Source organism: Nilaparvata lugens, chromosome 2 (assembly GCF_014356525.2).
Source record: "Nilaparvata lugens isolate BPH chromosome 2, ASM1435652v1, whole genome shotgun sequence".
In the NCBI taxonomy this organism is placed as follows: Eukaryota; Metazoa; Arthropoda; class Insecta; order Hemiptera; family Delphacidae; genus Nilaparvata; species Nilaparvata lugens.
The window spans coordinates 32,314,109-32,325,687 of NC_052505.1; positions in this window are offsets into that span (position 1 = coordinate 32,314,109).

The window sequence follows — 11,579 nt, forward strand, 5'->3', positions numbered from 1 at the left end:
TTTTTCTAAATTATATTCAGAAACTATTGGCTAGAAAGGTTGAAAACAAGGGAAATTTTGAAAGGTAACTCTAGACATCTAACCGATATACTACCTTGTCATATTGTTTTTTGATTGAAGAAAAAACAAAGTGAGATAAGAAATAATGGTTCAATGCTTGTAATATTAAGTTCATAACCGTAAGGATGTTATGCCACGTTTGGATGTTTGCTCACCGGTGGGACGTTTTCTTGAAATTTTGCAAAACGACGTTACACCAACCACAAAACCAAACAACCACCCATTAGGCGTGAGATTTTCTGCTATTTCATTTGCATAAGATTATGCAAACCCCCTGACAAACAAGAAAGGCATTATACGCTTATACATGCTATTATAAGCTCCCTCCTATCACATAGCAAATTGCACACTCACGTGGATACAAAATACATTTTACAAGAAGCCTCCAATCCTCAGGTTACAGATTTCGATAGAGAAAGCTGAAAATTCTATAAAATGGATCTGAATTGAAATAAAAATGCATCTTCATCTTAAGAGAAACTCAATGGGCTAAAACTTTTGAATAAGGGATCTCAATACAAGTTTTGTAATGTATTGTTGTTAAGTGAGATTTCACTACATACTTGGAAAATGGACTATATAGCTATAGAACATAAACTAACTATATATAATTTAAACAACTGATCTAAATAAATTGGAGTGAATCGAATATTAGATGCCAATCCAAAACAGCCTTTAAAGTTTATGAGAATATTTTATATTTAAGAGTTTTTTTCAAGCTAGGTTTATACAGGTTTAGTTGTCTTGTAACTTACAATGCAAGTCTTTTTTCTTACAAACCTGACACCTAAAGTCACTAAATTTGTTGAGTGACAGGTGATTGATACTTCTGTTGGACAGTTGAACAGTTTCTTTGGCCTCCTTCAATAAAAAATTACATTCAGTTTCAAAATAACTGCTTTATGGTGCGGAATCCATCCCCAACTCATCTCTTATTATCATCTTTCCTATTACCGACTCAAAAGTCAACGCCTACGGCCATCCTGAGCATAAAATTATTAACCATTCTGTTCAGTTTAGATTTACTTAGAACGATTTAAGGTTTATTTGATATACAATAATACGTATTATTATTATTTTCAAAACTTAATCTATGAATCAGCTAATTTAAAATGTTAAAATAATCCAAAATACTAAACCAAAAAATACTAAATGCTAAATAGAAAGCACTATCCAAAATAATTTGCGAGTGTCAGAATAATTTGCATGTCAGGATTTAAGTTAAGAGCTTACAGTATTGCATGTTCAGTTACTTAGACGTTAGCAGTACTATACAACAGAGCAACCAAGTACCGTAATATAATAATCTCCAGAGATGAGTTTCACGCTACTCAATAATAATTATCACACTACTGGGACAGGAGCAGAATTTGTGACTGGGAACAATCTTTAGTCGTTGAATTATGAATCTCCCGCTGCAATTAAGATAATTGAAGAGAAGTAAGTAATAAGAAAACGTGCAAAAAGCTCGGTGGTAGTGTCTGGGGCTTTGCAAGCATTAATTTGAATTTGTCCCCTTGAAATAAGCTGCAGCCAGTCCTTGCTCTTATTTATAATACCTTTTCAACTGGATATCGTTCGCTTGCAAGCGCTACCCTTTGAGAAATGCATTTCATGACCAATAAAATACGTAAATAAGTGCTGAATATGAGGCTGTTAAGGGAACTGAAGGCTCATACAGGAAGTAGTTCTGCTTCATCGATCGACCTATTTTGGAAACGTCAGTGCAATATTCATATTATTCTACTTACTTTAGAATGGTAATTGGAATGGTTAACCTTGCTTGATGTACAGGGTATATAGAGTAGCTCATGAGTGAAAAGTGTTCACTTTTCACTTGGAAAAATTGAAATGTTCCTAGACGAATATCATCATGCTGAAGAAACCTAATCGGAAAAAAGTGACTTTCAGGCCATTCTCTAATGAGAAATGAGAGAGATATTACAATAAATATGATTCTAAACGGGATTAATGTGGAGCATTATCGTCGGCAGCATTAAAACTGTGGGGGGGTACCCCATCACATTAATCGATAAGTGGGTGAGGGTGGTAATATTCATATATTTATTCAATTATGTATGATGATTATTCAATAAATTATCTTCCAAGTCTCATAATCCATCGGGTAATCCATCAAGCCATCGGTGTTCCAAAGTGTATATCAGTGGATAAATTTCCGAATTATGGATGATAATATTTATTTTGGTGATACGTGCTATCCAAAACACTAAACAGTGATACAATAGCCTAATTCAAGCACTCTTGTTGGTAATTCGAATTTTTCAATTATACAGAGTGATTCATGATTATGGTAAAATAATTCAATACGTGATAGTAGAGGTAAAAATAAGAAAAAAGTTCTTATAAACATTGTGGTGCGGTATATTTGATATATACAGGAGCAGTTGTTAAGATCCCTAGATTGCAAATAAATTTGCAAAAAGTTAAGGCCGTCCGGCTCGCAAATATGCTGGGTTCAGACCACAGCTCTAGCTCAGTGGTAGTTGCATGAATATTCCAAATATAATGAATCACCATTGGGTTCAATAACAGGTGATCAATAATTCTTACCGCTACTTTCGTGAAGAAATTGAAGAATACCAATAAGGAAGTCAAAAAGATAGTTGGTGACTGATTATCAGTAACCATATATTCAATCGAGAATAATGAAAATCAACTATAGTTTTTCTAGTTGATCCTTAAAACGCTCGTCATGAATACAGGTATGCACCAATAATAAGTTGAAAATGCAAAAAATCTAAGTAGAAAAACACAGACTTCTACGTTATTTGTTTACTGGTCATTAAAGAAAGTTATTGGGCATCAAACGTAGAAGTCTGTGTCTTTCTACTTAGATTTTTTGCATATTTCAACTTTTTTCTAAAAACTACTCACACTACAGCTTCCAGACTAGTTTTATTCAATTTTTCAGATATTTTTCCATATGAATCCAGCATAAGTTTTTCAAAAACTAGTCCCCAAACAATTCAGCATCGGTGTATTTCACCAGAGGAACTGAATTCCGGACGAAAACTTTCACTCTGTATAGCTCACTAATGAAGCGTTTATGGATATATGTTTATAAGAACTTTTTTCTTATTTTTACCCCTACTATAACGTATTGAATTATTTTACCATAATTAAGAATAACCCTGTATATTTCAATTTTCAAAGGAGGATCGATGATTCAATTTTCATTGATCAAATCCCAAATCAATCAGTTTTTATATTTCAATCAAACTTGAGGAAAGATAGAAGTGGGAAGCAGGATTTTTCATGGGAAAATAATCGCCCACAACATCATTTTGGAGTAAGGAATAATTGAAATTCCAGACAAGCAACACGAGGCAAATTTATTCAATGCAAAGGTCAAATGTCATTGGGTTAGCCCACTCAGAGTTTGACTTGATTTGGCTCGGATTCATGTTGTTTTGATTTAGAAGGAACCAAATGATATTGATATCTGAGGCCTGAGGCTCTTATTAGATTGATACCGTGCTTAAGTTACATCAATATTCGTATCTAGTACTGTAGATAAAAAAATTCGTTTTGATTCTGTAGATAAGTTGTACTGGCTAGTTGAGCTTTGATTTCTCCTCCTGATCAACTCCTCAATCTACTCAGTTCTAATCTTATTTTATCTTAATCTTTCAATCGAATTACTTGCTAATGTAATACTTGACATGAGCTGAAAACAAATAATTTCTCGTTGATTGGAAACCTACCTAAAACAGAAGATAATCTCTCGTCGACATCCCTCCCACTCCTCACCCTTAAGCATAGAGCTCAAGTGGGAATCACCCTCAGTTGAATGGAAACTTTTTGAATAATATTTTTCCTACAAATGATATATTATTGGAAGTGCTATTCCCAAATGTTATTCTAAATCTGTTTCAATGATTGTGTAGCTTTTCAATAAAGCTCAAGTGGGAATCATCCTCAGTTGAATGAAAAATTTTTGAATAGTATTTTAATATTTAATAATATCATGACAAAAAATGAAGATCTCATTCTATCTATTAGAACAGATCAGATTATTTTAACACAACTAATTACCTTAAAACAGTGTCATCAATTCAACAACCATCAGCTTTCAGCTTTCAGAATATAATTGGTAGTTGACAGACCAAGGCTGAAGTCAGCCATTGTCCGAGACAAATCACGATAAGTCAAACCATCAACCAGATACAAAACATTGCACTATGCACAGTATTCTGCTGCTCAATGATGAACAATCTATAAATTTACCAGGAAGTGACAATAGTGTCAAAACTATTTTCCAACTAGTAACCAGGAACGTATATAGCAAATTGCTGCTGCAGTAAAATATTCTGAAAGTTATGAATTGTTCAATACCATAATAGAAATTATATTTCCTTTCATTTTTCCATCAATGGTTGAAACAATTTCCAATCGCTCTATTCAACCAACATAGCCCCTACAAACCAACAGTGACAAAAAAAATGCGAATCATATTTTGCAGCCGATAAAACATAAAAGACAATGACAAATTTGAGGTTACCTAGTCTGACACATACACATAACATTTTTATGGGCTGCACTCAACTTTTCATCAGGCTAAGAGTCAACAGGGTAGAAAGTGGCTGACAGAAGTGAAGTGCTCAGTAAAGAGCGAGGGTAGAGAAGAGCCAAAGAGGGGAAGGAAGAGAGAGAGAGAGAGGGTGGTAAGAGGACTGATGACAGCTCTCAAGCCAAGGAGAGTCAAGAGCAAGCAAGCGGACACCAACTTACAACTTATCGGATTGTCAGCCAACCGGGGGTTGCAAGTCTTATCGGCCTCACGGGAATGGAGGCAGAAAGGGGTGGAGGCCTGAGTTGCTCTAGTGTGCAGGCCAAGTAGTGGATGTAAGAGTGAGAAGGCTGCTGGATGGCTACTTGGATTTGTCAATGTTTGAACATGTTGGTTACCAACTAGAAGCTAGCTAACACATGCATGATTGTGTATCTTGCCAGGAACATACTAATTCTATGTTTAGTCTTGAGAATTTGTGTACTGGCACTTTCCAATAAACTATTCCCTAGAATGTGTCAAAATGAATAAACTTGCTTCTCATTTTTTATATAACATACGCATACGAGTGGAAAAATTTGCCTACAATTAACCACAAAACTTTATTATTCGTGAGAAAAGCTCTCATTCTACGAAATGATGAAACGACAACCATGCCCTGGTAATCCCATGCGGGATTCGAACCCACGTTCAGATGCAGCCAGCTCAACAACATTCAAGAGCACCTTCTTCTGTAATTGATCACAGGAGATACTGAACAATCTCTCGTTTGGAGATTCATCTATTATTCTTCTTCATTCAATAAAGTCATATTTTAGTTGTGTATATATTAATTTGAAAGGAATTTATTCTTCATTCAATAAAGTCATATTTCAGTTTTATATTTTATTAATTTGAAAGGAATTATTATAATATCCTTTAGCCTTTGTAAGTTTTTAGAATCTGGAGACAAATAGATAAATGATTAAGAAATTTTCCAATATTGATATTATTAGTAAAAGAAAATTGAAAAATCTATAATAGAATTTCTATTGAAACCGATATGCTTATCGGCTGAACCCATAGAATAAGCTTAGGAATTGAGTATGTCTCCTTCATGGTAAAACATATGCGGCATACTTTTGAACGTCCGTCGTCATCTGCCGGTATCTCATGTTATCAGAAGAAAAGCAGCCGAAACCAAATTTAACGAAACCTGTCCAACTTTGCTCCAGTGCCAAGTCAAGTTGCAACTACTCTCTCAACTGTGGGAACCGCGCCGCAGCTCACAAAACACTCCGCGCACTTTTCAACAAAGGTCACCGACCTTTTGCCAGCCGCCTTGTTTATATTATGCGTTTTAACAAGTCACGTGCGTGCTCGCATCATTTCGCGTGCGCGCGTGCTGTCTGATGATCAATGTATAATATATGTGTGTGAGAGAGATAGAAAGAGCCAGAGAGGGTATGTGAGAGAGTTGTCGCCAGTCAAGCAGTAAAGTCTTGAGTGCGGACAAGGTCCACCTTGTCCTTAGAAAAATAATTTTGCTTCAGAAGGTTGGTGTTTTTTCGGCACTAACCGATCGGTTTTTGACGTGACAATCAGCGCTACGCACTTCCGGTTTAGTGCATTGACATGGTGCACGCACGCGCGACGCCCGTCTCTCACACACACACACACACAATAACAACCATTATATTTCGTTCAAGTAATGTACATACACGGATAATAAGTGAGTGATGTGATGTTAATTCGTATTGCGAATTTATACTGTCAAGAACTGAGTAAAATGAGGCTACTTGACAAAAAACAGCATATAGTAGTTATTCTTAAAATAATTGGCCTATACTTCTTCTTAGCATAATATACTACTTCTAGCACATATTCTTCTTTTAGCATATATAGTACTTCTTAGCATAATGTGGAACTTGAATTCGTAATAATCCATTGTATTTCTGATAGTAAAATATTGTATTATTTCAGGATTTAAAGGATTTACAGTAGGCACTTTCTTTTCAATTATCTATATTGTATGAAATAGTTGTTGTTCCTTGTTTGGCATCCAGAAAAAACCAATCAATTATTATTGATGACTCCAAAATCAGGCATAAAGTGAATGATCTAGTGATATCTTGGAATTTAATTGAAAATTAAAAATAAAAATTGTACTTAATAATCGTATCTTTTTATTGATTTCCATCTCTCAACTAACTAAAGTTCTCATTTATTGTCGGTACGTTTTGGCAATAATCAATGTGTACATTCTTGCATTCTCGAATATTTTTTCTATTATTTTGATATGTAATTTTAGTATATTTGTTCGATTGTATAAACTTTATCATGTAATAAAACGAAATGACTTTTTTATAAGATGACGTGGCTAAGTTTAGACACTTTGAACCACTTTAACATGATTCAATAGACATCATGTACGACTTGCCTTGTGATCTTATAACCATAAAATGAATGTTGAACCAACTTTATCACTTGCTTTTCGTGAAACTAAGTTGACTACCATCTTGGAAAAGTATCATATTCTATTATTGAGAGTATCATATCCTCTTTGCTACCACAGAGGGTATCTATGATAGTACTTTAACTTTATGATAGAACTTTCTATAGAAGGGTTGTTGAAGATATTCTCTTATTGGGAGTACATATCCTCTTTGCTACCGTGGAGGGTATCTATAATAGTACTGAACTTTTTATAGAAGGGCAGTTGAAGATATTCTCTTATTGAGAATATCATTATCCTCTTTGCTACCATAGAGGGGATCTATGATAGTACTAAACTTTCTATAGAAGGGTAGTTGAAGATATTCTCTTATTGTAAGTACATATCCTCTTTGCTACCGTAGAGGGTATCTATGATAGTACTGAACTTTCTATAGAAGGACAGTTGAAATGAAGAAGAGATGTACTCTGGTGGATTTTGGGGACTTGGTGTGACGGTGGCTGTGCCTCTAATGGCGAGGGTGCCCTTGCAGCAGAAAAGGGAGACCCAAAACGTGACTTGCTTTGCAATTAAGCAGCAACAACACGGAAGACTTCTCAATCGACTCGCACGAAAATAATCCCTCTCCAACTCCAGCCACAACCAATCAACCGACAGACTTCAGACTTCAACAAAAATCAGACATAATTTCTACTACTTCTAGCTGAGCAATATTGAGCACTAGCAGGTAACCCGTGCTCCGCAAGGGTCTATTTTAAAGCTTGACAAACTGAAATCTTGATTCAATGGAATCTTGAAGAGTTTCAAATAGGTCTAGAACCATCCGTGGTTAATTAATAATCTATATGCAAAATTTCAAGTTGATCAGTCCAGTAATTCATACATGATGATGCATCAAACATAATTTTCCTATCCTGTGCGAGTATAAGCCAGTTCTTTACTTTATTATAGTATAGATAATTTCTTCAACTTGTTGCTAACCTGATAAAGTGACAGAACACAAATCTTTTTTAAAAAACTTCAACTTAAACTTCAACTTAAAAATCGGACTGGTTATTAATTTAGTTGCCAACTTTAACTATCTGTTTCGAAGATGTAGACTATCTAGATTACCTATAGTTCTATATTGACATATGGTATCATTGGTATGTATTCATGTCCCATGAATGAAATTTGAATATTAATTCTGAAAAATCCAGAAGGAAACTTGAAATTTGGGCTCTGAGGTGCACGAGATTGATATTTTTAGAATCTATGTGCAAAATTTGAAGATCTAAATCATTTCCGTTTTTCCGGTATGAAATTTATGAGGATTAAGCTATTAACATTTTGTTAATAACTTTGGTGTAAACGCAGCTTTAGTGCGATTGTGGTACAGAAGCTGAGGGATGTTTACCAATTCATTTGTGTATTTTATTATTAATGTATGTAATTATATAATTACAATGTATGTAATAATTATTATTGTTCAACAATTTCTACAACTAATTTCCAAATACTGTTGTGAGTTTTGTGACACTAAAGAATTTTTGCAGACGAGACGTTGGCGATAAATGACAATTAACGGATATCTCCTAAACTCATTGCTCACAAAACAAGAAAACAATCAAGTAATAGACTATGACGAAGTAGAATTTTGATAATACATTGAATTCCATTAAATTTATAATATCGATTTCAGATTCGATGATTCATTAGATATGAATCGTAAAGCAATATTATAGTAGCCAATACTTTTGATTAATGTTTCCATAACGCTCATACAACATAAAAATTCATATTAAGTTACCGAATTTTGTATCTAGATACGGCAAGACACTAGAAGGGGATGGTGGGATAGTAGGAGGACTGAATAAGAGAGAGTAGGAGAGGGAGTTTATAAGAGCAGGAGAGGGGAGAGGATGAAAGAGTGATGGCCAAGTTTTATTGCGAGTTAGTACGAACAGACTCGCAATTCGCAATTGATTTCGGCGACAAGCGTGTGTTGCCTGCCGTTCCCCATGACAGATTGACAGAGGAGGGGACCAGAGAGGGAGTGAGGAAGCTAAATCTCAGGGGAAAACTAGCAGTAGCCAGTGACCAAACCATCAGACAACACTAGGGGAGAACTACTGGAACAACTGATGTGGAGGATGAAGAAGGACAGGAGATGAGGAAGAAGAAGGTATAGGAGAATGGGGAGAAGAATAGGTAGAAAAAGGAAGGAGAGTAGAGAGGAATGGGAAAAGAAGATCGAGAAGGATGAGGAGGAGAATGAGGCGAATTGGTAGAAGAATAAGGAGAATGAGGAGAAGAATAGGTAGAAAAGGACGGATAGTAGAGAGGAGTAGGAGAAAAAGATCAAGAAGAATGGGGAGAAAAATAAGAAGAATTGGGAGAAGAATAAGGAGAATGGGGAGAAAAATAAGAAAAATGAGGGGGAGGTTTAATGAGAATCGGGAGAAGAATAGGTAGAAAAAGGAGGAGAGTGGAAAGGAATGGGAGAAGAAGATCAAGGAGATTGAGGAGAATATGGAGAATGGGGAGAAAAATAGGAGAATGGGGAGGAGAATAAGGAGAATGGGGAGGAGAATAAGGAGAATTAAGGAGAATAGGGAGAAAAAATGAAAAATGAGGAGAAAAACAAGAAGAATGGGAAGAAAAACAAGGGCAATGGGGAGAAAAATAGGAAGAAAAGGAATGAGAATAGGAATAAATGTGAGATGGCGATGTGATAATGGAGAAGATCAAGGATGAAATGGAAGAGGAGGAAAAGAAGGAATATAAGGAGAAGAAGGAGGAGCATGAGGATGGAAAGTGGTGGAAAAAGTTGGAAGAAAAAAAAGTAGAAGATTGAGGTTGAGAAAAATAAGAAATGGAAGTGGGAGGGAGGAAAATAGGACTTGTAGGAGAGGAATGACAGGAGAAAAAGATTCAAACTGAGAATAATGAGGATAGGTTGAAAGAGTGAAAAGAAGTATGAGCGAAAGAATATGACTAAAACGAAAAAAAGAAGCATGAGGAAAACATGCATAAATAGCATGAAGGATAGGAAGATTGAGAATAAAAATTGACTAGAAATTCTGAAGAAGAAGATAAAAAACTTTTGAGCTGTGGACAAAAAAACAGAAGACGATGATGGAAAGAAAAGCAGAAAAGGAGCAGGAAGAGTGAAAGAAAATTATGAGGAGGAAAGTCAAAAGGAAAATAAGGAGAAAAAAAGAGGAAGAAAAATAGAGTGAGAAGAAGAGAATGGATGGAGAGAGTGGTTAGATGCGTATGGTCTGTGGAAGCTGGACAAGTGTTGTAGGGGTGGACTCTATTCCCTTGAGGCGTTTCGGTCCTAACTTTGCTCCACAGTTGTGGCGTCCATTCACAGTCTGTCTCTAATGAACTCACGCACAATTCTATGTCTATAGAATGCAGCAGCAGCAGCAGCAGATCCACAGCAGTAGTGTATTCATCAACCTTGGTATTCATCAGTTCTCATACTCAGAACCATATGCACCATCTAGGTTTAAAAGGAGAAAAATCAGCTGTTCGTTTAAACCGAAATGAATATCAGAATTCTAGTATTCTAGGTATACTTTGAATAAAGTTACCTAGAATACCTAGTATTCTAGTATACTAATACTAGGTATCTCTTTTCTGTATAGGGCTACTTGTGATAAAAATAGAAAGTAAAATAAAAATCTAAGTACCCTTTTTGAATTATTTAATCACAACATGTTTCAAAAAGACTTTCACTTGAAAATGGCATCAATGTTGAAACTTTGAAACATGTTATATTAAATAATTCAAAAAGGGTACTGAGATTTTTATTTTTCTTTCTATTTTTTAATACTAGGTATTCTAGGTACATTGCTTTGAATGCAACCATACCTCCATGTGAATGTTGTATAATATGGTTCGATTAAAATTATTTCCTCATTTTATTCCAAATCACAGTATATAAACTATTGGATCATATTCAGTGGCACACATATCAACATGTAAAATAAATCACAAATTACTGTATACGGTTAATAAAAGTATGTAATCTACATGAGTATTTTTATTCATTACTAGCTTACCCGGCGAACTTCGTACCGCCAAAAAGTCAATGTATCTCATGTCACACTTGACTTTATTTGGTGAATCATGAAATTTATCTGACAATCAATATTAATTTTCATTTACATCTCAATACGGACTTCCTATGTGCTTAAAACTACCGTTTTAATACCAGTAAACAATTTGATCACAGAGTGACGTGTTTATTACAGCTGGTAAGTTTATATGCTAAATCATATTATCACAACATGATCTTGAATCATGATGATCTTCCCGTTCTACGTTAGCCGCTCGGCCGACAATTTCGAAAACATAGGTCTGTAAAACAGATTGATATAGAATTATTATTAGCCCCCCTATTAAAATTTCTGGTCAGAAACCATCCCCAATATTTACATAACATATTCCCAAGGATGTAAGACAAAGGGGAAAATATGAATGGCTATTTTGACAAAACGATGTCCAATAATAGAAAAGAGAATATTCAGCCACTAAAATAGGGAAAGAAAAACTTTGATCACT